We start from the raw sequence: 27655 nt of genomic DNA, 5'->3' as shown, positions 1-27655 counted from the left end.
TGAAAAAACTGTTGTTTTGTGTCATAGCAGACATAGCCACAGTGGAGAATATTTATTATTTCTATTTTAATATTCTCTTCCCCTTTCATTACAACAAGACAGGGATGAGAAGATAGGAATAAGACTAGGATTTCTTGAACAATGCTACTCAGAATATGCAATTTTCTTCCTGCTAGTTTGTGTATGTATAATCTTCTAGGTCATTTCATTGACTCAATTATGTTTCATTACTGCCTGTCAATATGTTTCTCCTCTACTAGTTTGTCTTTTTGTACCCTTGATCCATCTCTTTATACCCTTGTTTCAGTCACTCACTTTTCTGTTTCTCATTAATTGCAAGAATTTCCTTCCCCTTTATGGTTTGTCAGTCAGCCAGCCAGTAAGTATTAATTGCCTACTGTGTGCCATGCAGTGCTAAACAATGGGGGTTCAAAGAAAGGCAAGGGACAGTCCTTGCTCTCAAGGAGTTTACAATAGAATGGGGAAAGACAAGGTAAAAAATGCAAGCAGGGAAACAGGGGGAGGCACTCCATAGAAAGCAGAAGGAAGAAGTCCAGAAAAGTGTAGCCAGCTGGGAAAGGAAAAGATGATTGTCGTGGTCTCCTTTTTTAAAGGGAGGCATTGGGAGGAGTGTTCTCTACCCTCTCCAGTCAGAAAGAGAGGGGAGGGGGGAATTATAGAGTACTGATGAAGTTTCAGTCCCAGGTTTGAAGTGACGGTTGAGGAGGTTCTTGGGGCATGATGGTGAAGTCTAGAGGAGGGATCATTTCCTTTTTGTGCTGTACATCTTCTCAGTATTCCCAGCCCTACAGCTCTTTCTTTTCTTTTCTACTGACATCACCAAAGGTAATAATAGATGCCATTTTACATAGCACTTCCCTCTCAACAATCTTGTAAGATAGGTTGTACCTGTATTATCATTTGACTAAGAGATTGAAGGTTCAAGGTTAAGCTGTGTGCCTAGGGTCTCGTAGGAAAAGATTGCCCTGCCAGAACTCAAACCCAGGGCTTCTGATTCAGAACTGTAGCACTCTTTTGGGTACCATTCTGTTAATTATTTGATTACTTCTAGGGGAGTGTTCTTGCATTCTTCACACACAGCTAGGTCCCAGTTAATGTCAATAATGAATCTTGTGAGGTGGTTGCATTCATTATTTGAATTCATACTACCTATTTCCAGTGGGTTGGAACCAGTTTCCATAGTTTATATAATTACAACTTGCAACTGTATGATTTTTTAAATTATAAAAGTATTTTATTATTTTCCAGTTACATGTAGAGATAGCTTTCAACATTTGTTTTCATAAGATTTCTAGTTTCAAACCTTTTTCTCTCCCTCCCCTTCTTCCCCCCTTTCCAAGACAACAAGCAATCTGATATAGGTTATATATGTACAATCACATCGAACACATTTCTGCATTAGTCATGCTGTGAAAGAAGAATCAGAGCAAAAAGGAAAAACCTTAAAAAAGAAAAACTACAGCACCAAAAACAAAAGAAATAGTATGGTTCAATCTGCATCCATATTCCACAGTTCTTTTTTTTCTGGATCTGTACAACCTTTTCCATCATGAGTCCTTTGGAACTATTTTGTACCATTGTATTGCTGAGAAGAATCGAGTCTATCACAGTTGATCAACACATAATTCAACTGTACGAATTTTTATACATGCTGGACCTAGCTGTATTCCCTACTCACCTTATCATATTCTCTCCTGAAGAATTTTGGTTTTCCTTATTTCTTTACTTCTTATTGAGCACTGATGCAATTCTTCATAGGTGATATTGATAATTGTGGCTAGGGTTTGTAAAATTCCTGTAGGCTTGTGAACCTTTCTTGTATTTTAGGGTCGGTTTTGTGTGTGGCGGTGGGTGGGAGGTTATCCTACAAGTGGTAGGGACTAATGGACAGGAAAAGGATTAAAGAGGAAGACTAAAATAGGTTTAACATTGGAGAGGACACTCAAATGGTAAGAATTATGCAGGAGGGGAAAAAACATAAAGAAGAATAAGGTATAGCCCAAACATTTCTCTATTTCCCTGTGCTTCAGGATTTTCATAGGAGGCAGCTAGGTAGCTCAATGGATAGAACATTGTACCTGGAGTCAGGAGAAGCTAAGTTCAGATCTGGTCTCACTTACTAGCTGTGTGACCTCTGTTTGCCTTAATCTATTGGAGAAGGAAATGGCAAACCCCTCCAGTATCTCTGACAAGAAAACCCCATGAAGAGTGTGGTCCATGGGGTCATGAAGAGTTGTACGGGAACAACAATTAATTCTCATCATACAAGGGATTAATGTTTTTAGTTCTTTTCTTCCATAGCTTGAATAGCATTTTCAAGGATGCTCTTTTAATTACTGCTGTCACTTCCCAACACTTCTGTACCCTAACAGAACCCTTCTGTATAACAAATAAATAAGCTAAGCAAAACAAATCCAAACACTGTCCAGTTCTCACATTTTTCCTTCTTGTGTACCTGTCCTTGTGTACCACCTCTCAGGGGACATGCTTTCACTATTTGTCCTCTGAAGTAATGTTTAGCCGCTTCACTGATCAGATTTGAAGTCTTTTAGTGTTATTTTCTTTTAGGGTCACAGATCTGGACCAAACTCCTCATTTCATAGATGAAGAAAGTAAGGCCCTGGGAAGTTAAATAACTTGCCCTAGGTCACATAGGTAGTCCTCTAGCTGAAGATGTGCTAGGGAACCTCACTCCTCTGACCTTAGAGCCAGAGTTCTCTCTCCTAGACTGTTGTGTACTACCAGTGGTAACTGTTATCCTGCTTTGGGTTTAAACATTCACATCAGACAGGTCTTTGCCAGTCAGTATTACTATTTTACACATGAAGAAACTAAAGTACAGAGGAGTGATATGACTTCTCAGGATTATAAAGCAAGTCAATGCCTGAATTAGGCACAAAACCCGCTTCCCCTGACATTCACCAGACCACATTGCTACTACTTAAAAAAATAAAAATAAAGGATTGATGCCTTTTGAGGCTTTAAAAAAACCCAGTTATTTCCCTATAGCTTTTCCTCCATAGTATCTTCCCTTGAAGCTAGAGAAGAGCAGCAGTCGTCTATTTGTCAGTGTACTGGACATCCACCATCCATAGCCCCTATCTCTGCATGTAGAGAGAGTTGTGTCTCATATTACCCCTGGAATCAGTTAATAATTTCATTATTTTAGCTGCCTTTTAATGCTTTTAATTTATATGACTGCCATAAATGGTTCACATTCTTCTGGTTCTGCTTTCTTCACACTAAACCGCGTCTTATGGCTTCCAACATTTCTCTGAATTCCTCCTCTTATTTGTCTTACGATACAATAGTATTTCATTACATTCATATACCACAATTTGTCCAGCCATTCACCAACGAATGGGGACCTGCTGTGTTTCCAGTTTTTCTACTACAAAAAAAATGGTGCCCTAAGTATTTGGGCATGCATGAATTTTGGGGAGTACATATCTAATCATGGGATTATTCAAGATTTTAAAAAGTCACTTAAATGCCCCCAGAACATGTAAATTGGATGTTTTCTTAAATAATGTAAGGATACAATCACCCTTGGCTAATGGTAACAAGAAGGGAGTTAAAAGCACAGCAGAATGTCAGGACCCAGGGTCACCACTACGCTTGTTTCATGGGTTGCCATGAATTGAAAAAAAAAATCACCAGGTGGCCAGCCTACTGGTACTTAGGCTGGTCCTCTGAAAACAGACTCCATCTGTTACCAAAGCCTTTCCAGGATGGTAGGACCTGCCAGAGCTTACATTCTTCTGGCACAGACTTTGAGAAGCTGGGATCACCTCTAGGCCACAATGAGGCACTGGAGAATGTAGGATTACCTCAGGACTAGGACTGCTGGAAGTAGGTAGGCTCTATGTGGGAAGGCTGGGGTATTTAAGCTTTTTTTGTGTGTCATGTCCCCCTCTGGCAATCTGGCTAGCCTACAGACTCTTCAGAATGTTCTGTCACTTGGTTTAATAATCGAAGGAAATGTTAAATTTCTGTTAAATGTTACAGAAAATAGATTTTTTTTTTGGACATCCAACTTCATGTACCCCTGGTTAAGAACCCCTGCTCCAAAAAGAAATTCATCTTTTCCTCAGAGAAATCTTATAGAGCTTGTCCGGGAGAATCCCACACTAGTTCCCACCAAACTGAGCTTCTAGTAAAGTGCCCCACATTTCTTCACATTAAGGATGGAAAATTAAAACAAAATGAAAACATACCTCAAGTGTTCCACTCTGCTCCACCTAAGTCACCTCCTCCCCCTCCCCAGCCAGTCATGACCATTTTGGTAACTAAGATTTAAAGTAGAGGGTACCTGCCCTTTCACAGCACATGAAAACTAAGAGTACTCATTGCCCCTTGTGTGCTTCCTTTACCTCTCTCTACTTAGCTATTTTCAGTTTCTATCTTTTTGTTTCTTTACCTTCCCTTGTTACTGTTATGAAGTAGGATTTCCATATAAAAAACCCTCGGGTTCTTCTAACAATGTTCGGTTTCTTAGTGGTTAAATGCAGTTTTTGTTTTGTTTTTGTTTTACCCTAATCTGGTGGGATGAACTTCCACTAAAGCTGGCCTCTCCTCTGCTTCCTTTCCCAGCTTTTTTAGTTAAAATACACGTGCAATAGGAAGGACTCTTGTGTCTTGTGGAGGGGATGATGAGGTGGGGAAAGGGTAGTGACAGCACAGGGATGTACAGAAGAGGGGAGGATCTTGGGGGGGCACCGTAAGGTTCTGCCAGAGGAATGGAGGCCGACGCTTGGCACACAAGTGGTGCGGCCGCCCTTCTTCTAAATCGCCAAACCTAACGTTTTCTCCTAGGGTTGTAGCAACTCCCCAACTAGACGGCAGCCCCAAGTTGTCCATTGTCTCCCCTCCGCCGTACAGGCCCTTCCTCAGATCACCCTTTCTTTTCTATTTTTTGGCACTGCCCTTTGCCTGGCCGCGGAATCATCTGTTTACTCTCTTTACACTTCCAATCGCCCATAGGATCGGACACCCTTCCTCTGCCCCGATTTGCGCCCCCTCCCCCCTTTCTCCTCCTCCCTCCCCCACAATCCCTGCGCTGCTTTTGCGGCCCCCACCCCCCGCTTGGAAGACTTTGGCTGACCCGGACGCCTCGACCCTCTCCTCGCCCCCCTCCCCAGGCTTGGCGATCCCAGGTGCCCCTTCTGCCACCTTTGCCCCCTTGCAGGGGCGATGTTGCAGAGCAGCGGGAGGAGGGAGGGGAGGGGGAGGGAAGTTTCCTCCTCTCGTCCTTCCCCCAGTGACAGGACTTGGCTGCTGCTCCTGCGCCTGTAGTGGGGAGGAGGAGGAGGAGAAGGAGGAGGAGGAGGGAAGAGGAGGAGGGAGGGGCTGGCGGCCTCACGGTGCCCCCTCCTCGGCTCGCTCGCTCGCTCTGTCTCCCTCTCTCTGTAAGTGAGGAGAGGAGGAGGAGGAGGGGAGTCGGGGGGAGGATCTCCATTGAAATAAACAACCAGGCAGCAGTTATTAACACGGGAACATGGCGGCCACAGCCTCCGCTCCAGCTTCAGCCGAGAAGGTCAGCGCCGTCGGCAGCCGACACCTGACTGACTGACCGATCCACCGATTGCCCGGTAAATGCACCTTCCTGGCGCGGGGGGAGGGGGAGGTGCACCATCCCCACCCCCCAGCGGCGGCGGCCGGGGAGCCCGGGGGAGAGCCGCCCGCCGTCCCCTGCTCTCCCCTCCCCTGCTCGCCTGGTCAGGGCGGGTGTCGTGTGTGCGGCCCCCGTGGAGCTGCTGCATCCCGGGGCGCCGCGGAGTTGGGGAGTTTTTGTTTTTGGTTGGAGACCGGGGAGGGGGGAGTTCCTGGTAGAGAAAGGAAGGTTCTCCTCCCCACCCCCTTGCACACACACACACACACACACACGCGCGCGCGCGCACGCACACACACATATGCACTCCCACATATGCACACACACGCGCACCTCCCTCCTGTGAACTGGGACAGCGAGTCCCAGAGTGAAAGGCGGGGGGAGCGGCCCCAGCCCGGGGGAGGGGGCGGCGGCGGGGCTTTGAGGGGGAAGCCGCAGCCCCGGGAGAGGAGGAGGAGGAGGAGGTGGAGGAGGAGGTGGAGGAGGAGGGAAGGAGGCTCACGCCCGGGAGGAGGCGCCGGGCACAACCGCACGCCGTAGTCGGTGGGCAGAGGGATCTGGAAGAGACCGGAGCCCCGGGGGATGAGGGAGGTGAGATCGTGGAAGGGGCCGGCGAGGCGGGTGGGGGTAGCCGTCGGGGCGCCGGCGAGGACCCGAGAGAAGTGCACGGGGAGGTCTGAAGGGGAAGCCGCGGGTCGGGCTGGGGAGCGAGGCCGGGAGACTCTGCCCTCGGGCGGAGCGGAGGGAAGGTGAGGCAAGGTTACATGGGGAAGTTGCACCCCAGGGTGGGGGGAGACCGTGGGGCCGGCGGGGGAGGAGGGGAAGCTGGATCCCCGGGAGGCCGGGGAGGAGGGAAGGGGGAGCGGATTGGGCTGGGCGGGGGAGCTCTCCCGATGTACGCAGGCTGCGGGAAAGGAAAGAGGGAGGCCGGGGCGGCGGCGGCGGGAGGCAGATGCTTCGTGCTCACATCCGAGCACTGCTCGTGCCCCACACTTAACTTTCTGGGTCGGGGCTGATGGGTCGGCTGCGGGCGCGCCGGGGCCGGGGCCGGGGGCGGCGGCGGCGGCCGAAGAAGGTTCCGGGTTGGCTCGCCAGCGCCCCCCTCCCCCTGGTCCCCTGCTTCCCTCCCTTCTCCCCGCCCCTGGAGTGACTGGCCTCCGGGCCCCAGGCGGGAAGCGGGGAGGGGCCCTCACCCACACCCCGCCCAGCGCCGGGGGCTCGGCTCTCTCCCTAGGTCGGGGCTGGGGAGGGGCTTGAGCCGCCGGGCCTGGTGCTCCCGCCCCTCGGCCATCCCTCCTCCCTCTCCCCCTCCCCCCCAGTCCCGGAGGCGCCTCTCCGCGGGCCGGGGGCGGGGCCGGTCACTGGGTTGATGGCCCCGCCCTCTTTCCCCCGCCCCTCCGGTTTCCGGGGCCTGTGGGATGCGGGGATCGGAGCCGCCAGCAGTACTGTATGTGGCTCTTTCCTCCGAGGCCCGGAGGCTGAGCTGTGACTGCCTTCCCCAGCGCACAGCCCCACCAGCGGGGAAACTTTGCCATTCCGGAGACTCAGACCTGACAGACCAACTGACGAACGGACTAACCAACCTCCCCACCTTCCTCCTTCAATCTCAATCCCACTCCACCTCCCTCGCTGCCTTCCCCTCCCATCGACCCGGATCGCGTTGCGTCTGACTGATGGGGCAGCGGGCCAGTCGGAGGAGGGGAGTCTGACCGACCGGGTTCTGGTAAGCCAATCGTGGGAGTGGGAGTGGGAAGGGGCGGGGCTTCTTCGGAGCCAGTTAAAGAGGAGTTGCCTTGGGGCGGGGAGCCATGGAGACGCCAGCTAGAGCCTTCTCGCTCCTCTCCATGCCTAGGACTCTACTCTCGCTCTTGTGTTTCGAGGCTTTAGCAATAGAGCCCCCTTGTCTTGGGAAGAGGTGTTTGCGTGTGCGGTGCTCAGCGTGCTGCTCTTGGTTAAAGGCATGAATGCCTTACGTAGGGTGAAATCTTCAGTGGTTTGGGATGTAGCATCAGTTTCTGAAGGATAATGTCTAGAATGGCATGTTGTAGGGATGCTCTTTAGGAAGTATGGGGTTTGGGACCTCTTTTATTTGCAGTGAGGATCCTCAAGGGTTCTGTTTATCACCTCTGCCTTATATGTTTTAGCTGGCCAGCGTGTGATCATTGAAAGGATATCTTGATATCGTAAAAGCACTTGGATATAGTCTTAGGTAAAGATTATTTTAGAAATGCAAAGCGAAAAGTATTAGTACGTCTCGTGAATCTTTCCTCGTTCCTTGTTTAATTAAGCTGTCAATTTCCGAAATTTGCCTGAACGTTGGGTGTGTGGGGATGAAGCAGAAAAAATAGAAGGTTGTGGTTTATGGTATGCATTTTATTTGGCTCCTTCTTGGGTAAACAGAATGTAGTTAGAAACCAAAGCATCGCTGTGTGAAACATAAAGCTTTGGTATTTAAGGAGCAAAGCTGGTCAAAGAATATTTGTGTGTAGGGGGAGTTCTGAGTAAAATGTAGTTTGCCAAATTACTCCCACACTAAAGATTCTTAAAAATAAATCATTTAAAATAGCATTATCCTTAAACACTGTTAAAATGTAGATCGAGTGGGTGCTTCCCTAGCTTAAACAGGGTGAGAGACATCTTTCATGGTGAAGTTGTTTGTCGCATAAATGACTTAGTGACTTTTTAAGGGAGGGAAAGAATAGTGGGTCTTATTCTCTCTGCAGAACACAGGTTACCCTGCAGGAATAACAGTCTTTTTAAAAAGACAGCAGCTGCTGCAATGCTTGGTCTCTTGTGCTCTTGTTCTTTGTTGGTGAGGTTACTGACACATTGATTGAAGCTGTGTTCTTATTCCCAACTAGAGTTTGTGAAGACTTTTAATCCCAAATTTCAGGAGTTCAGAGGTTGAATAGAATTAGATCAAGAATGAATCCATTCCTTTTGTGATTAGATAATTTTAAATTTAATTGAAGAAAATTTTAAGAAGGTTTATCTTCATGAACTTTATCAGAATTTTAGTTACCTTTCCCACAAACTTTAATATGAAAGAATTGAAGCAAATCTAAAGGTAAAAATACTTGCTAAATTCTATTAAAGTATCCATTTTATTGCTCCAGTTGCAAATGTTGAATAAATAACCTAGTGCATTTTTTACATTTATGTGGAAAAGGTTAGATGTATTTTGTTGCAGTTTGTTACCTTACATTTTGTTGATATAAGAGTTTATTTTCTCTCCCAGGTTTATACTTTTACTTGCCAAGTGCTTAGGATGGTAGAGAGCAATTATATTATTGCTTCAAATTTATCAACACTTCCTTACCTTCCCAACAGTTAATTTAGTTACAGATGGTCACTTATGTGTGCCCTCCTGGGGGCGGGGAGGTATGCTCAAGAGTAACACACTATTTGGGCTTGATTCTTAACAACAATCTTTGAAAATGTTCTCATATTCCGGGTAGCAGATAGTGGCAAGTCCCTTAATGCCTAGTTGGAGGGGGGGAGGAACTCTTGAACATATGGAGACATCCAGAAAAGATGTGCATCGTCAGCTGTGATTCCATTGTGTGCTCTCAGACAGGATCTGAACCTTTTTTTTCTCCAGGGAGTTTGAGTCTTAAACAGGAGTTCTTTGACTTAAGATGTCAAGATAGCTCACAAATTATGCATTTAGTTTTTTTTTTTTTTTTCTGAGTGCTTTTTCAGGAAATACTACTTTTGCATTGCATTGAGTAGCATCTACTGAAAAGTAAAGGTAAATTGTCAAATGGTGCTATGGGCAAATGGTTAAGTGTGGATAAAGGGGATAATATTTGTTGGTTTCAACTAGTATTATTTATAGCTGTCTACTATCCGCAGTAAACTTTTAAGGAGTTTCAGGGGTATTTTTACTACACACCCCATATTTAAGAATTCAGTAGCTTAGTAATTTGACAGCTTGAATTTTTTTAAATTGTCATTATATATGGGGTTCAACAGCATTCCTTTTAAGCATTCCTTAGTTTCTGGGAGAAAAGACTTGTTTAAAGCTGGTAGTCTACTAAAAGATTTTTTAAAAACCTAAGGTCTTAGTGAAATCGCCCCTTTTTCATATTTAGAACTTCATATATTTTGAAATGGTAGAAATTTTAAACACCAGATGCTGAGAGCTGCAAATGGCTTTTGAACAATGGCTACTTTTTCCCTTTCAGTGTTAGGTTTGTTAGTTTTTTTGCTTTGTATGTCAATTTCTATCTTCATTGTATGCTTTATGAATTTAGAAAATTTAGCGGATTTTTGAATGTTGTTTCAGGACTGAAAATAACTAGTTTGATGTGTCCGTTTTAAATGTAAAATAACCACATGTAATATTTTTATAACATAAACCTACAGATATACTAAGATTATAACTAGGATCTTTTCCCCTAGTGGTGTAATGATAAGACTGTATTTACATGTCAATTATGGAAGCCATTTCAGGAAAAGCAGGACAAAATCTTCCCTTTTTTTCATACCTTCTAATGTAATCTCAAGCTGATTTCACTGCTTTGCCCACTTTACCTTTCCTGAATGATAGAAAATGCCTTTCTCCTTCAAAGTTTCCCAAAGAAGAGCAGAAATTGACTTTTGTTGGTTTGTTATTTTTAAAGACCTCTAAAAGGGTTTATTTTTTGCTGTTACGTGCAATATCAAGTCCTATTTATTACATTACTTTTGAATACCTACTAAAGTGAATTAATCTGTGAAGCCTTCTTATAAATGTTTTTATCGTGCATCCTAAAATTTAGAAAATGTAGAGATAGGAAATATTTTACAGGGTTCTAGTCCTAATTTCTGATTGGGAGTAGAATTTCTCTCTCTTTGTAAGTATCTAGTATTATCTTACATTATCTTACCAGCTGCTGTAACACTGACAGCACTGGTTGTGAGAACTTCTGAGAAGTACTATCTTTTGATATTAAGACTGGCTATTGAAAGTAGGTTATACTTTGCACCATTAGGCTAAAGATTGCACGTTTTTGGTTGATAAATGACAGAAAAACTTTGGCTTCTGATTGTATATCTTAATTAAATCTGATATTCCCAGGGAAATTATCAGGTAGTACCTGGATTGGCAATTCCTGAAGGGAGGCCAAGAATTAAATGGGCACAACAGCTGTAGTGTTGAATTCTCTTTTACATACTGTTGAAGTACAAGGGACAGGAGTCCAAATTTTAAGGAAAATAAATCAACCCAAAGTTCATAGCCAGAAGCTAGCTGCTATTATTTACAGATTCTGGAGGAAAAGAAAAAAGGGGGAGAAAGCTGTTTTCTGACCGAGTCTCAGCTGACAAAATATAGTAGACAATTGAGGTAGAATTTTGCAGAAAATTTGGGCAAAAAAAGTTTCTTTGATTATAGGACTTGTCTGGAATGCTGTTTTCCCTCTTGAACTTTTGACTTGAAATGCCAGATACCTCCTTGATCTTTGCACCTCTTCACAGCCACTCTTCTGTAAAGATCTTACTACCCTCTTAGAATCACAAAACAATTTTACAACTTTCTAATGGGCTCATTATGTAATGTTGTATATTTGTCATATGCATATTAACATAAGCTCTATTCAAGCAGGGATTATGTTATTGAAACTTTGCCTTCCACTGGCCATTGCTAATACAGTTACTGGGCATACCACCAGTGCTTACTAAATGAATGAATGAATGAATGTGTAAGACTTTATCTGAACAAGAAAGGTAAATAGTCCATTCGGGCTTGGAATCTCCCCTTTGATGGAGGTTATTTCCAGCACAAACACATATATCCAACATAGTCTTGCATTCCCTACCTTCCTCCTTCTGAACCAAGTTTTTGCTTCTCAGGACAGTTACAAATCAATCTTGATTTGGGTACTTATAGCAGCAATTATGTAGATAGTATTAGAAAAATACTGTCCTTTCTATCCTCCTTCTCCCTGCCCCTTTTCAACACCATCCCTTATCCCCTCTCCTCCCCCTCCCACTCCCCTATGCTCATCAGGATTTTTTTTTTTTTAATGATAGGGATGTGGTTGTGCAGTTATTTCAGTCATGTTTAACTCTTTGTGACCCTATTTAGGATTTTCTTGGCAAAGATACTAGAGTGATCTGTCATTTCCTTCCCCACCTCTAAATTTTATGGATGAGGAAGCTCAGGCCAATAGGGTTAAGTGACTTGCCCAGGGTCACACAGCAAGTATCTTAGGTTGTATTTGAACTCAGGTCTTCTTGACTCCAGGCATGGGATTCTATTCACTGCACCATGTTGATGCCCCAAATGATAGGGATGAATGACTAAAAAGGTTTGGAGACAACTGATATAGAAAACTAGAGAAACCAAGGACACCAGAACTAATTTATTACCTCCCTTGATGTTTTATACCTCTGGTTTTTGGGAAGTCTTTTTTTGTTCTTTTGTTTTTGCCTGAATATGTAGTGTTATCTCACCTTTGTTACTTTGTTTTACTTTGCTATTCATGCCCTGGAATTATACTATCCTGATTATGCAGAGCATACTAGACTAGCAAGCTTCAGACCCCCACAATACTTGGCCCTGACCATCTTCCTGCCGTACTGCTTTGCCCCATTCCCTGCCTTGTGTAACTATCAAGTTTACCCTGGCATTGGTCTTAGAAAGGCTATGTCATTGCTGTGGTTCGTCATTCCTGTGACTTCCCAGACCAAAACAACTCTTCCTAGGCTACCACTCCCTATATGATTTTTCTTCCCTTCATTAGAATGTGGGTTCCTACAGTGTAGGGAGTGATGCTTTTTTGTGTTTTTTCCTCAGAGATTAGCCCAATTCCTGATACATAGTAAGAATTTAGTACTTAATCAATCATTCTTACCAGCTATCTGTCTATATAAAATGGATGATTATAGGAGAAACAATATAATTGACAATTTTTTTGCTTGATTCATTTGGATGAATGAATGAAAAATGATTCATTCAGAATCATGAAAAAAGCACTTACTTTTTGTCATACACTCTGCTAAGAGCGAGAGGATGCGTGCTTTAAAGGAGCTCATATTCTAGGGAGAGATAAAACCTAAAAGAATTTAGCTTTAGAACAAATGGAGGGGGCAGCTAGGTGGCGCAGTGGATAGAGCACTGGCCCTGGATTCAGGAGGACCTGAGTTCAAATCCAGCCTCAGAAACTTGACACTTACTAGTTGTGTGACCCTGGGCAACTCACTTAACCCTCATTGCCCCCCCCCATCCCAATTAAAAATGGAAAGGTCCAGAGAAAGTTAGAACACAGTGGTAGATGGTAAAACCCAGTGGTCTCATCCATGCAGTGTGAGCAGTCACTGTTTTTCTTACCTATGGGAGTATCAGGGCAACCAGAGAGTAAAGAAGGAGAGTGAAAGGAAGGCAAGGGCCAAGGCTGATTTCCTTGGTTCTAAAATTTGTTTGCCAAAGCACAGTCTATCGGAGCTATTTTAATTGTAATTAAAATTAATAGTGTAATTTTTAAAAAAAAAAGTTTTGATTTAGGTTCAAGTTATGGTATGTTTTTCTTCAGAATTACATTGCTTACAGCATCTTAGAATTAGACCCACATCTGAACAGAGATTCCCCTTTAAAACTTATTAAATTGTATAATTTTTTGCTGTAGCTTTTATATAAAATACTCTCCTGGCACCGCATTTTGAAATGCCATGGTCAAGATGGCTTTTTTGTATGCCCCTTGCCCACATCCCATAGCTTTAGGAGGGTATCCCTTTGAGTCTATCTCTTTTGTGGGCTACCTGTGAATTTTGACTATTGATTGATGCCACGGTCTACACCAAAATGAGGTGGAAACAAGACTTGTCCATCAGCAACCTTTCCCTTAAGAGTATAAATCTTGCCTGGTGTATTTTGTTTATACATATTCTAGTTCTGAGCAGTGTTTAGTTCTACTTAGAGCCCTTGAAAATAGTAGTGGTCAATTTTACTGGGTGCCTCTCTTAACAAGGAGGACTCTTCCAGTAATAAGAGAGTCTTAGGAGCAGAGCTTAGGGGGAAAAAATCATGAATTTGACCAATGAAGAATTACACTCAACTAAGGTATTGTTGAATTTTTCCAGTTCCCTCAGGAAGGAGAGAACAAAGCAAGTGCAGGAAGAATTAAATAAGAAAGTTCTTCCTTGCACTTGTGATGTTGAAAAGTTAAAATCAGAACCATATTATAGTGTATTAATCTGGTCTTGTGCAGTGAATTGGTAATAAGGCAATAGGTGATTTAAAAATTATTATGGTTATAACATTTTAGTTTTCTTTTGACAGCATACTTAGCAATAGAAGTAGGTAAAGATTTCCTTTTTTTTTTGGTGAGGTAATTGAGGTTAAGTGACTTGCCCAGGGTCACACAGCTAGTAAGTGTCAAGGGTCTGAGCCTGGATTTGAACTCAGGTATTCCTGAATCCAGGGCTGGTGCGCTATCCTCTGTGCCACCTAGCTGCCCCTAAGATTTCTTTAATAATTGCTCTGCAGTTTGGGGGGGCAAATGTATAGCATTTTTCTTAGTGGAGAACAGATGACTTGGTTTTGAGATAGATGTACTCAGAAAAAGGCTGGTGATGTATTCAGTCATCTGATTTCTTCTCTGTTATTATTGGAATTCCTTTGCCTACTCAGTTGTTTGCAGTGAGTTTCTAGTAAAATATTTGACCTAAGCACACATAGGAATCACTTCACTATTTTTCTTTTTGTATTTTTGTTGTTGGTGGTGGTGGTTTGTTTTGTTTTGGTTTGGTTTGGTTTTTTTGCGGGGCAGTGGAGGTTAAGTGACTTGCCCAGGGTCACACAGCTAGTAAGTAAGTGTCAAGTGTATGAGGCCGGATTTGAACTCAGGTACTCCTGAATCCAGGGCCGGTGCTTTATCCACTGCGCCACCTAGCTGCCCCACACTTCACTATTTTAATGTTCAAATTTCAAGAGACCAAAGACCTGTTGTTGTAGATGAAAATATATTAAATTATCATTACTTATTTAAATAATCTCACTAGAGATATGATTACAAAGTATTTTTGGCACAGTTACCAGACTGTTGATGGCTGCTTCTTATGCTGATAATCACCTTGCATCCATCCACGTACCTATTAAAGGAGCATTGCCTTTTCTGGCTTCCTCTGGAGGACTAATAAAATAAATCCATTTTCCTCAGGGCCATGTTCCAGGTGTATTTGACTGCATTGTCATTTTTTTTTTGAGTGATTAAACATGGAAATACTTTCCTTGTTTTGTTCCTCTTGCAATAACATTTGAAACATAAATGTAGAATTGACAAAGATTAATATTTTCTCTGACTTACTAATTCTTTTTAGGTAATAGGCCATAATGGTGTAATCGATTTGGATTTGGAAGACCCAAGTTCCTATCTCAGTTTTGCCACTTACTGATCCTAGGCAAGTGGCATATCCTTTCTGGGTGTCACTTTTCTCATCTATAAAATGGAGATAATAATACTGGCTCTGCCTTACTCTCAGGGATTTTGTGAAGCTCAGTTGAAACAATTAATTAGTATTTTCTAAACCTTAAGTACTATGTAAATATCAGTTATTATTAACCATAAGAGCTTTAATTGTTTTGTTATTGTCAACAAATAAAAATGGTAATTTATCATAAGTAGAACCCAATAATTCATGTGTAAGAGAAATGTTTCAAGTCTCCAGAGTTAAATACAAATGGAGAATTTAGACAATTACTTTTATAATTAAAGTTATATGTTGTAAGTTAAGTCTTATTCACCCATCACCCACTGAAATTACAGAATTTGAAAGTGTGATTTCTATCTCACACCTTGAGAATGATACATCTTTTGAAGGCATCAGTTCTGTTTCTTTCCTTGAACTAGGGAAAGAAAGGCTTTCCTTTTTCCTGCTTCTTTTCCCTTCCTTCTTTTCTCCTTCCCTTCTGTCCCCAAGATTGTACATGGTAGGTGGTATCTTAATCTTGGTTGGAGAAGGGAAAGAAAATTATTTCTGTTGCTTTTGGTTATTACCACCAAACCTTGTCAAGGCTGACAAAGATCCAGTTCTTGGCTATATCATGTTACATGATAAGCTTTTATTTGGCCAATCACCATCCACTAAATAAGCCTTTAGGTTGAGAACAGAAAGCTAATATAGGTATAATCTCTTAATTTCCTGATTATTGTTGGTCACTAGACAACTGTATCCCAGCAGACATTGACGTTGTTGTTCATTACTAAAGTGCTTCATGCTCCTCTCTTCTCTAAAGAAATGGTTACAAACTGCATAGTTGTTGCTAGACACGGATGTCTGGGAAAAGACCAGTAGTTTTAAATGACAATACAATACAAAAATAGGCAAAAGTAGAAAATTGGCAATGTGAAAGTAGTTTTAGGTTGGTGAATACTATGACCAAATTGCTAAAGCTTTAGGAATCCCTGCCTTTACAGAGTTTTTGGCAACGTGTTATATTTTGCCTCTCTGTAATTTTGAGTATAGGATTATAGAATCATGGCCTTAGAGCTGGAAAGGAACCCACAGGTCCTCTGGGTCAACACCCCTCCCTCCTCATATTACAGCAGTGAGTGTTAGGGTTACTATTTAAAATACTATCAATGTTAACATTTTTTAATGAGAAAAGAATTTTTCTTTAAAAATTTAAGAAACGGGCGGCTAGGTGGCACAGTGGATAAAGTACTGGCCCTGGATTCAGGAGGACCTCAGTTCAAATCGGGCCTCAGACACTTGACACTTACTAGCTGTGTGACTCTGGGCAAGTCACTTAACCCTCATTGCCCTGCCCCCCCCCCAAATTAAGAAACTGCCCTTTTTAACATTCATTTTGTTATGTCTAGGGTCCTCAAATGTTTCCTAGAACAACAAAAATTTCTTTATCCAAGATTACCTCAGTAGATAATTTGTTTTATATTGGATTTTACCTTAGTGCTTCTCTTAGTTTTGTGCCTGGATCATCTCTGGATTCATGGATGTATATGTTGGTAAATGTATGGTAATGGGTTGAGGACAATTATCTATATTCTACTTATGGGATGATGATTTTTGAGCTATCAGTTCATTATTACCCTGGAAAATAGAATTATAGATTTAGTGTGAAGAGACTCTAGTCGTCATTTGGTCCAAACCCATTCATAAGGAAATTGAGGCCTAGAGAGGTTAAGTGATTTGCCCAGGGTCATACAAGCAGTAATAAATTGAGCAGGCAGTTGAACTCTGGTTCTTGGATTCTGTGTCTAGTAGTACTCTTTCCCATTAAAGCCACCCTGACTTCTGAAGATATCTCTGTGTTATTAATGGTAACTAAAAAGGACAACAGCACATTTGGTAGATTCATGGACTTAAGAGTGAGAAGACCTAGGTCAAATCCTGGCTTCGTCACTTTGCCATTTAAACAAGTCACTTAATTTCTGAACCTCAGTTTTCTCATTTGTAAAATTGGGGACAGTTGTCCTTTCTGCATTATAAGTTTGTTTTAAGGCTCAAATAAGATAATGTATGTAAAGGCCTTTTTAAACTTTTAAGCTAACATCATCATTAGCAAGGTTAGTATTAGAAACAATATCAAACTTTGTTCTATCTGGTACAAAAACCAAGATTTAACCTTATCTGGAATATTGTGTACTTCTTGTGATCTCACCTCAAAAGATTCTTCAAGGAGCAAAATAAGACCATTAAAATTTTAATGGGACCCCTATATGAGCTCAGAAGGTTCAGTTAAATTAATGGATGATGGATTGACAGAGGATTAAGTTAGGAAGAGAAACAATCTTGCAGGGGAACATCTTTTGAAGCTTCATGTAAGGAAAACAACTATAACACTTCTCGATGCAAACTGTCAGAAGTGGCCTACTGCTAAATGGAGAGTTGGCTGGTCCTTTATGCAGGGCTATGATTTGTGCATGGAACAATTGGCTGAACATTATTATTATAGTATAGTTTCATGATGTTATAGTGAGTATATACACATTTTAAAGTCAGAAGGCAAACAAGGGAAAGAATGGAACATAGTGTAATGAGTTTGGGATTTGAAATCTGAGGACCTAGGTCTTTTGTATTTAGTAACAACAATAATAAGTACTAAATATTGCTTTAAGGTTTGTCAGTTACTTTACATAAATTTTATTTCATTTGATCCTTATAACAACTCTGAGTAAATGGTATAGGTAGTATTACTTAGATTTTACAGATGAGGGAACTAAGGCGTAGGGATTTGCCCATAGTAAATGGCTTGTAAATGTTAAGTCCATGTATTCCTGACTTTGAGCCATCTATTTGTTACTTACCAGCTTTGTGAGTTTGGATAAGTAAATTAAAATATTAGCATCAAACTCCTTACCTAAGAAATGAGAGAAACTAGGTAAGTCTGAGGTTCCTTCTAGCTCTAAATTTATGGTCATGTGAAATGGTGGTGAAAATCTGGCAAATGAGGTAAACTGGCAAATTCATTAAAAGTTGCTGTCTTGGCTTTGCTGAGAACATGGAGTGGGAGAGAGAGAGAGAGAGAATGAATGAATGGGTGTGGGTGGCAGGGGTGGGGGGTAATATAAAGGAAGAGCAGTTAGAATTGCATAGGAGGGCATAGTGGGCAAGGAGCCAGATCTACTTGTCATTTCCTCTTGCCTTCTTCCTTTTCTGTGCCTTTGCCTGAGATGTTATTCATTTTGATAATCTTGAAATCCTTTCTTTCCTCTAAGGCTCAATTCAGATGCTATTTCTTTTATAAAACCTTTTTTTTTTTTTTGAGGCAATTGGGTTTAAGTGACTTGCCTAGGGTCACACAGCTAGTAAGTATGAAGTGTCTGAGGCTGGATTTGAACTCAGGTCCTCCTGACTCCAGGGCTGGTGCTTTTTCCACTGTGTGACCTAGCTGCCCCTATAAAACCTTTCTTAATCCTATTCCTTCATCTCTCTCTTCTTTCTACATCTCTCCTTTCTCAACTTTTATTTTTTCTTTGTACTTTGTACTCATTTTGCTTTGCATCTCATCCATTTGGGTGAAATCTTTGTATCCTCCAATCCTGGCTCAAGTGCCTTGTACAAAATAGGTGTTAATAAATGTTTATCTAATTGCTAAATAAGCATGGCCCCATAGGCCTAAGCCGGGAGAGCTGGTGGTGGTGCTAACTCTCCTAGTGTTTTATGCCCATTTGGTGACTCTTCTGCTTAGTTTTAACGTTCATACCCTGGGAGTTCCCTCTTCTCTGTTCATCTGAAATCCCCTTGGCATCATTTCCCACTTTATCTTTTTCTTCAATATTAGTAATGAAGTGGCCCTTCTTGCCTCAGCCAGTGTCTCTATGTGAGCCTGTGAGCCCATTTCCTCCATGCTTCTCCAGTGGATTGCTCCCTCAATCACTGCTGTGATCTTTAGTATCTTTCTATTTAATACTTTCAAAAATACCCATCTCCTCCATTCTGAAAAAATCCTTAGACCCTACCATCCCACCCCTTCTCAGCTAAACTCTTAGAAAAAGGTTGTCTCCTTATACCGAAATCTTTGCAATCTGACTTTTACCCCCCTCCCCCTTTACTCCACTGAAACTGCTCTCTTCAGAGTTATCAGTGATCTTTGAATTGCTAAATGTGCTGGTCTTTCTTCAGTTGTCTTCCTTCTTGACTGCCCTGATGTAATTTTACTTCCTCACTGCATTTGGTACTATTGACCACCTGCTTTGGGGTCTTCATGGCACTGTTTTCTTGTGGTTGTCCTGTCTGTACTCCTGGATCTCCTTTGATGGCTCAATGGTCTATATCACCATTTTCCCTCTGCTTGACTGTGGGTTTTCCCAAGGCTCTTTTCGCAGTCTTCTCCCTCTGTCCACCCCCCCCACCCCCCCACCCCCCCCCCCCCATTCCCCGCCAACCTTTCCCCTTCTCTTCCCTCCTCCTAGTTTCCATGACAGTATTTTTGCTTCGTTCTATTTGTCTAACTCCTCAGTCTCCTTTTTGAACTCACCTATATCAACCCCTCCCTTTTTAAATGTGCATTTTTCCAAGTCTTTTTCTTGACCTTCTTTCCGTCCCTCTCTTCTTTTTGAATTCCTCTTCTTTCCCTCCCTCATTAACTCCTATGTAGATGGTGCATAGATAAAAATAATAATAAAAGTAGCTAACATTTATATGGCATCTACTATGTGGCAAGCACTGTTCTTAGAGCTTTACAAAATTGTTGTATCATTCATTCTCACAGCAACCCTCTGAGTAGTTGCTTGCTATTATTCCCTTTTGAAGACACCACCATTTTTCTCTTTTCCAAAGTTTGTAATTTCGGCATTATCACCAACTCTCCATTCTTTGTTATTCCATATCCAATCTTTTATCAAATCTTGCTGTTTCAACTTTCACAATTTTTTTTTGGAAGGGCAGTGGGGGTTAAGTGATGTGCCCAGGGTCACACAGCTAGCTAGCCGGTGTCAAGTGTCTGAGGCCACATTTGAACTCAAGTCCTCCTGAATCCAGGAAAGGTGCTTTATCCACTGCACCACCTACCTGTCCCCACAATCTGCTCTGTGGTTTGACTTTTAAAAGCCTTTCTCAGAGGGGCAGCTAGGTGGCTCAGTGGATAAAGCACCAGCCCTGGAGTCAGGAGGACCTGAGTTCAAATGTGACCTCAGACACTTGACACTTAGTAGTTGTGTGACCTTGGGCAAGTCACTTAATCCTCATTGCCCGGGGGTGGGGGGGATGGGGGGGATAAAAAGCCCGTCTTCTCGACCTGACTCAAAGCTCCCTTTCCTACCTGCTTTATTCCCTTGCTTATATTCTTTGGTCAGCTAAATTGGTGTCCATTCTGTTTGCTCACATATGTGCTCCATCTCCTTTATTTGGGCCTTTGTATTGACTGCTCTCTGTGCTTGTGATTCCAGCTCTCTCCATCTCTGCCTCATCAAATGCCTGGCTTGCTTTAGGTTGCAGCTCAAGCACCACCTTCTGCATGAGGCCCTTCCTAACCCTCCCTACACCTGATTGCGTGTACCTCTCCTTAAGTACCCTGTGTTTTGTATTTATCCTCCATATAGTGATTGAGTTACATGCTCTTTCCCTCAATAGAACTTGAACTCTTGAGAGATTGTTTTCATTCTGTGTATCCCTAGTGCCTGGCATAGAGTAGGCGCTGTTTAAATGCTGATTGACTGAGATGTATCTAAAGGGTCTGCAATCTATTGGAATGTTACTAGAATTATTTAGGTAATTTCATTCTTTATCTCTACTTAGATTTTTGGAGGTTAGACTCTTGATTTGTCATTAATAGAGTTTTTAACCTATGGTCCATGAGCTTATTAGAAAAATACCTTGGTAACTATTTTAATTGGTTTCCTTGGAAATCTGTGTATTTTATCTTATACATTTCTTATATTCTAAGAAGGGGTACATGTAACTAAAAAGGATTAGCCCCTGATTTAATGGTTGGGCCATTTTGCTTTCTTAGCACTGTAATGTCATCCAGCTTCCCAATTTTAAATATTATTTTATTTATTTGTCTACTTTTTCTGGGGCAGTGAGGGTTAAGTAACTTGCCCAGGGTCACACTGCTAGTAAGTGCCAAGTGTCTGAGGCTGGATTTGAACTCAGGTCCTCGTGAATCCAGGGCCGGTGCTTCATGTACTGTGCCACCTAGCTGCCCCCTAAATATTATTTTAGACTAACACCTTTGAATTGTTAGTGATTCCGAGGCTGGTTCTTCAGTACTTGAGACCTTCAAAAATGCAATTCTGATCTTGATGATTTTAATTTTTAAAAAGGCTCTATTTCTCATCATTCTCCTAGTCACATTTAGCCCTAGCCAAAGTGGTCCACTTCTCATTATCCCCACTACATACATTATGTACTTTATGTCTTTGCTTTTTATCTTTCCGTTGTCAGGTCTTATTATTATTGCTTTTTGACTCAAGAATCTTCTATAGCTTTCTATTGCCTATAGGTCAAATTTCAGACTTCTAATCCTGCCTTTCTAGACTTAATTCACATTTCTGTTCTAAATATAATCTACATTTGAGCCAGAATCGCTTACTTTTTGTTCTCTTGAACTTGGCATTCTGTTTCCTACCTTGGTGCTTTTCCTGTGCAAAGAACATTTCCTGGAATGGATTCCTTTCTTCCACTCCTTTGCCTCTTAGAATCCTTAGCTTCTTTCAACCTTCAGATCAATGATACCTAATACTGGAAGTCTTTCTTAGTTCTGGTTCTTTCCTTCTTTAAATTATCTTTTATAGGGGGCAGCTAGGTGGCGCAGTGGATAAAGCACTGGCCCTGGATTCAGGAGGACCTGAGTTCAGATTCCGCCTCAGACACTTGACACTTACTAGCTGTGTGACCCTGGGCAAGTCACTGAACCCCCATTCCCCGCGCCAAAAAAAAAAAACCTTTTATAAATGTACCTATTGTCTCCTGCGGTAGAAGGGTAATTTTTTGAGGGCAGGGACTGTTTTGTGTGTTTATTTCCAGAACCCCAACATGGTGCTTCAGAAAAAGTAGGTAGGATTGTAACAAGTGTTTGTTGCATTGAAATGATATCTCCTAACTTGTTTCTCTACCTTTTGAAATCCTACCCATGCTTCAAGGCCCTATTTAAATCCTACTATTCATAATAACACTTATAATGCACTGCCTAGAATTGCAGTTACTTGTGAACATTTCTTATATTTCCCAATAGATCATAAAAACCTAAAATGCAGGAATTGTTGCACTTTCTATAGTTTTGTATAATTCACATAACCTTTGACATAGAAAGATAAACTTTACTGGCCAAAAGAATGCTATTAGAGAACATTTCATATTGAGAAAAATCAATAGAAAAAGACAAGTTCAAAAGGTGTTTTATTACATTGAAGATTTATAGGAAACTTCCTTTTTGGGTTTAAGCCTCTTGGGATCCCATCTTTATTTTCTGAATTACCTTCTTAGTTGTGAAAAGTAGAATTAGCAAAGAATACAGCAGAGTAAAGATTCACATGCAAAGCAAACTTCATTCTAAAAAGCCATATGGATTTGGGGATCCACAGAGTTGGTACTAGCAGTAGGAAAGGTAGGTAGTTCCATATTCCAACTTTTATCTAATATCTAACTCAAAACATGAAGATTTAGCCTTTAACTTTTGCCTCTTTGCTAAGAACTGAGTATACTTTGGGTTCAGTTCTCTTAGGGACACCAGATTTTTTCCCAGCAGCCTATTCTGACATTGTGGTAAAAGAGCATTTTTAATACTAGAAAATTTTCTTTCCTTAAGTAAATCAAGGCTGGACAATGAATGTCAACATACATTTTCAAATCTTTTGTAGGATATATAAATGCTTTGGCCTAGTTCTGGGAATTGGTTTGTCTGTGGATGTATGCGTGTGCACTTGCATCAAATAATATCTAGTATTTCATTATATTGGGCCTCGTACAAGTGGTCAGTTAGGTGGCGTAGTACATGGAGTGCTGGGCCTGGAGTCAGAAATAGTGATCTTCATCAGTTCAGATCAGTTCAAATCTGGTCTCAGACACTACCTGTGTAACCCTGGGCAAATTCCTTAACTCTGTTTGCCTCAGTTTCCTCATCTGTAAAATTACCTGGAGAAGGAAATGGCAAATTACTCCAATATCTTTGTCAAGAAAACACAAATGGGGTCACAAAGAGTCAGACAACTGAAACGACTGAACAATAACTATAACTTCATTGTGTACTCTCTTGGGCCCTGTATAAGTGAGTACAGTAGCTGTCCGTGATCCTTGGCTTTTAGGAACTCATCATCTCTTTATGCCACTTTTAAGATTATACTCTAATAGCGGCTATTACACAGTCCAGGATTTGTATCCTAATGTAAGATATTCATAAACTTTTCAATGTGAGGAAAAAATTCTTTGAAACAAAATTCCATATAAAAGGAAGTCAATTTCAGAGGCTTTCACTAACCCCCAAACATGAAGATTTAGCTTTTAGCATTGACTTCTTTGCTAAAAACTGAGTATATTTTGGCTTCAGGCCTATTAGGGACACCAGATTTTTCCCAGCAGCCTTTTTTGACATTGTGGTGAAAAGAGCGATTAACAATCTCAGTTTATAGTGGAAAGAGGAGAAAAGGTCAAAGAAAACCTTGGGGAAATACAGTAGCTCTGGAAAGGTAATAAAACAACACCAAACCTGAAGAAACTGTACCAGGCTTGGCACTTTAAATGCTCCCATTGAAGAGGTGATTAAAAAAGAGAGAGAATGAAAGCATCACTTGAAGGGCAGATATCTCAATGGGCAAATTAATGAAATTCTACAGATACCCAAAGAACAAAGGCCTTTACAAGCCACATATAATATAAATGTAGGAATAGCTATAATAAATACCATAGGCCAACTTATAAATTACTACAGCTAAGAGTAACTTCTTTTTGTACAATTGTTTTATTTGTAAAATGAGATGTCTGCATATTAAAAGTACATTATTTCGTCAACAACCATGTTTTCTCACCTGTTCAATGAGGCACTTGGATTAAATGATTTCCAAGGTATGATTCTTTTGTTGTTATTATTGTTTTTATGGGGAAATCAGAGTTAAGTGACTTGCCCAGGGTCACACAGCTAGTAAAAGTCAAGTGTCTGAGTAAGGTCCTCCTGACTCCAGGGCCAGTGCTTTATCCGCTGCGCCACCTTTATTAGCTGCCCTTTCTAAGGTATGATTCTTTTTTTTTTTTTTTTGGCTGGGCAATGGGGGTTAAGTGACTTGCTCAGGGTCACACAGCTAGTAAGTCAAGTGTCTGAGGTCGGATTTGAACTCAGGTACTCCTGAATCCAAGGCCGGTGCTTTATCCACTGCACCACCTAGCTGCCCTAAGGTATGATTCTTAATATTATATGATTGCATGATTGTATGACTTATGTCAGACAATAGAAGTCCCTATTAGATTGGAAACTGGAGTGACTCTTAAAGGTTTGTTGTGCTTTCCAGTTGTTAGAGGAGTGTGATATTATGTCTCTCTAGCCCTTAGTTGATTTTAGCTTCATTAATATGGCACAGAGATTATATGGTATTCCTAATCCTTTAAAGAAAGAAATTACTTCGATGTTTCATGAGTTTTATTGACTAGAACATTGGTTCCTGGGTTATTTTGACCAAGGACACTCTTGACATGTTACTAAATTGTTTATCCATTTCTATTTATATACCAGAGTTTTTCCAAAGGTATTAGGTAATGGTCTGTAAATCTGTAAGCTCTAACCATATACCAGAATATTATTAATAATGATTATTATGTAGTAAAGTTATTTGTATTTAACAGCATTTTAAGATTAATTTAGCTTTATAGAGCTTTTGTGGTTTGCAAAACTACTTTCCTCAAAACAGACTGTAGTGAAACTTGTTTTCATTTTACAAATCAAGGTTCAGAAAAGTTAAGTGACTTCCCTTAGAATCACAGAAGTAGGAAGTAGAAGAACCAAGATTTTAATTTAGATCATCACTCTAATTCCAGTGCTCTTAACAGTCTGCTTATAATATAAAATGGAATCATACTTTAAGAAAAAATACATTTTATTGATTGTTAATGTTTTTCTGCCACCTACATTTTGCAGTGTATTCTGTTTTACCCCACCCCAAGATGTGTATTGATTGGTTAGTCTAAATTGACATTTTATTTGTTCAAGAGGTTGGGGTAATAGTAGCATAGCACTTCAAGATTTTTATATTGCTCTATATATTTTATTTAATCCTCACAACAGGTGCTCTTGTTATCCCTGTTTTATCAGTGAGAAAATTGGGGCTGTAACTTGCACAGGATAAACGATATTAAATATTTCTCTTTTTGTGGTGGCTAAGAATTGGAAATTAAAGGAATGCTCATCAATTGGGGAATGGCTAAACAAGCTGTGATGGTGATGGAATATTATTGTGCTATAAGAAATGACAAGCAAGATGATTTTAGAAAGGCCTGGAAAGACTTATATGAACTGATATATAATGAAGAGAGCAGAACCAAGAGAACATTGTGCACAGAGACAGCAATATTGTTTAATGAAGAACTGTGAATGACATGACTATTCTCAACAATACAATGATCCAAGACAATCCAAAAGGACTAATGATGAAACATACTCTCCACCTCCAAAGGAAGAACTGATATTGATTGAACACAGACTGAAGCATGCTGGTTTTCACTTTCTTTCATTTTTTTCTTTTATTCATTAAGTTTTCTTATACAAAATGACTAATATGTAATAATCATACATGTATAACCTATATCTGATTGCTTACCACCTCAGGGAGGGGGGAGGGAGGGAAGGAAGGAGGGATAAAAATTTGAACCCCACACTATAAATAAAAATGCTTATTACTTTTAAAAAACAGTATTAAATATTTGAGACAAGATCTGAACTTGGGATTTTTCTGACTTCATATTCAGCAGTATATCCAGAGTACCACTTGGCCTCTTTCTTTTCTAAGCGCCGAGAGAACTACAAATAGCATTTTCTATCTTCCTTTAAGGAAGAACTTCTAATAGGAGAAGGTTTTTATGATGTAAGCTTATCTGTCCTAGGAAAAATAGGCACAGTAAGGATGGAGGGTGAGGGTGAGGGGGTGTGTGTGTGTGTGTGTGTGTGTGTGTGTGTGTGTGTGTAGAGAGAGTGCTTGCTTTCTTTTACAATTTATTTAGAAGGCCCACCCTTAGATATTTACAGGGAGTAGATCTATTCAGAAGTTTCTTAAGAGTTTTTTGGAGAGAATTCACTCTGAAGTTTTTGAATGAGACCATCTGCCATAATTAATTAAATAAATCCCTATAATTGATTAGAATTTCTCTATTCTAAATCCTAGTACTTTTTCTTTTTAACTACTGTTTTCTCACTGACTACTTTTACCCTTGAAATTATAGCCAGCCTTTCCTTGATCTCTTTTTCCTGTGTCTACTGTAGAAATGTATTATTCCTGTAGCATAGTTGCTATCAGTGGTTACTTAGCCTTACTTAGGGAAGTGCTTTGGTAAATATCACCTATAATGTTTCTATAATAATATTAAATGCTAGAGAGGCCCCACTGCCCAATGATTAATTCAGTGGGGAAGTACTATTAAGGAGGTCCTTAAAGTTGATACAGAAGCTTCAGTGTAGAGTTGTAGGGTGGGGAAGATTGTTGCAGCCAAAGAAAGCAACAAGAAATAACTCTTTAGTTTGCAACTTTAGTTTAGACCTCCTCTTTCCACAAAGGTGTATGGTTGGGATAGAGGAATAATGTCAAGGCAGAACATCAAGGTTACAGACTGCCATGGGAAGTTTAGCCTGTGTGAAAAATTCAGTTTACTTTCTTAAGAGAAATGTAGAGATCTCAAATTTTTGTTTTGTGTGTAGTTTAACAAAGTTTTGTAATAACTATTGGTTGCACATAATTATTTTTATAGAATCGGTATTTCAAACTAAAAGTTTGAAACAAAAACATCTGGAACAGAGAAAATTGTTTAGGGTGTATAATATAATAGCAGTGGTTCTGTATCTAAAATTTTGGAGAACATAATGCACCTTGAGATGTACAGGTTGATCAGAAAAGAGTATGGAATCGTTTTGGAGAAAAGATTTAAGAATATAATATATGTGTATTTTAGAATGGTTTCCTACTGTTAATTGATGACTTTTTTTTTTTTTTTTTTTTTGCAGAGGAGGGCATAAAAGGTAGACTGTCACTGTTACTGTGTGTACTTTGTGCCAGCCACTGTGCTAAGCTTTGGAGATACAAAAAGGGACAAAAGACAGCCCCTGCCTTCATGGAGCTTACATTGGAATGGTGGAGACAGCATGAAAACAAATACATTTTTTTTAAAAAGCTATATTCAGGATAAATTGGAAATAATTAACAGAAGGGATGCACTGGAATTAAGAAAGATGGAATTTTAGTTGGGATTTAAAGGAAGTCAGGGAAGTCAGTAGGCAGAGCTGAGGAGGGAGAATATTCTAGGCACAGAGGACAGTCAGAGAAAATTACCAAGAACTAAGAGATTCAGTGTCTTATTTGTGAAACATATAGAAGGCCAGTGTCACAGGATGGAAGAGAACATGGTAGGGAGTAAGATGTAAGAAGACTAGAAAGATAGGAGGGG

General features: G+C 40.8%; 1 protein-coding gene across 9 annotated transcripts in view; it reads left to right on the top strand.

Annotated features, from left to right (window-relative positions):
- Positions 1-27655, top strand: part of NCOA2 (nuclear receptor coactivator 2) — a 361979-nt gene that overhangs the window by 46038 nt on the left and 288286 nt on the right. For 3 of the 9 annotated variants that reach the window (XM_043988540.1, XM_043988603.1, XM_043988529.1), the window contains exon 1: positions 5327-5612. The exons of 1 other annotated variant lie outside the window; for it this stretch is intronic. The gene's annotated coding sequence lies outside the window, so the exon portion shown is untranslated. Of the gene's footprint in view, positions 1-5325; positions 5613-6119; positions 6224-7059; positions 7356-27655 lie in introns of those variants that run through there. 5 more of the 9 variants (XM_043988578.1, XM_043988552.1, XM_043988587.1 and 2 more) reach the window with 3 other exon arrangements.

Source organism: Dromiciops gliroides, chromosome 1 (assembly GCF_019393635.1).
Source record: "Dromiciops gliroides isolate mDroGli1 chromosome 1, mDroGli1.pri, whole genome shotgun sequence".
Classification (NCBI taxonomy): domain Eukaryota; kingdom Metazoa; phylum Chordata; class Mammalia; order Microbiotheria; family Microbiotheriidae; genus Dromiciops; species Dromiciops gliroides.
This window is presented reverse-complemented; position numbering and strand designations above follow the sequence as displayed.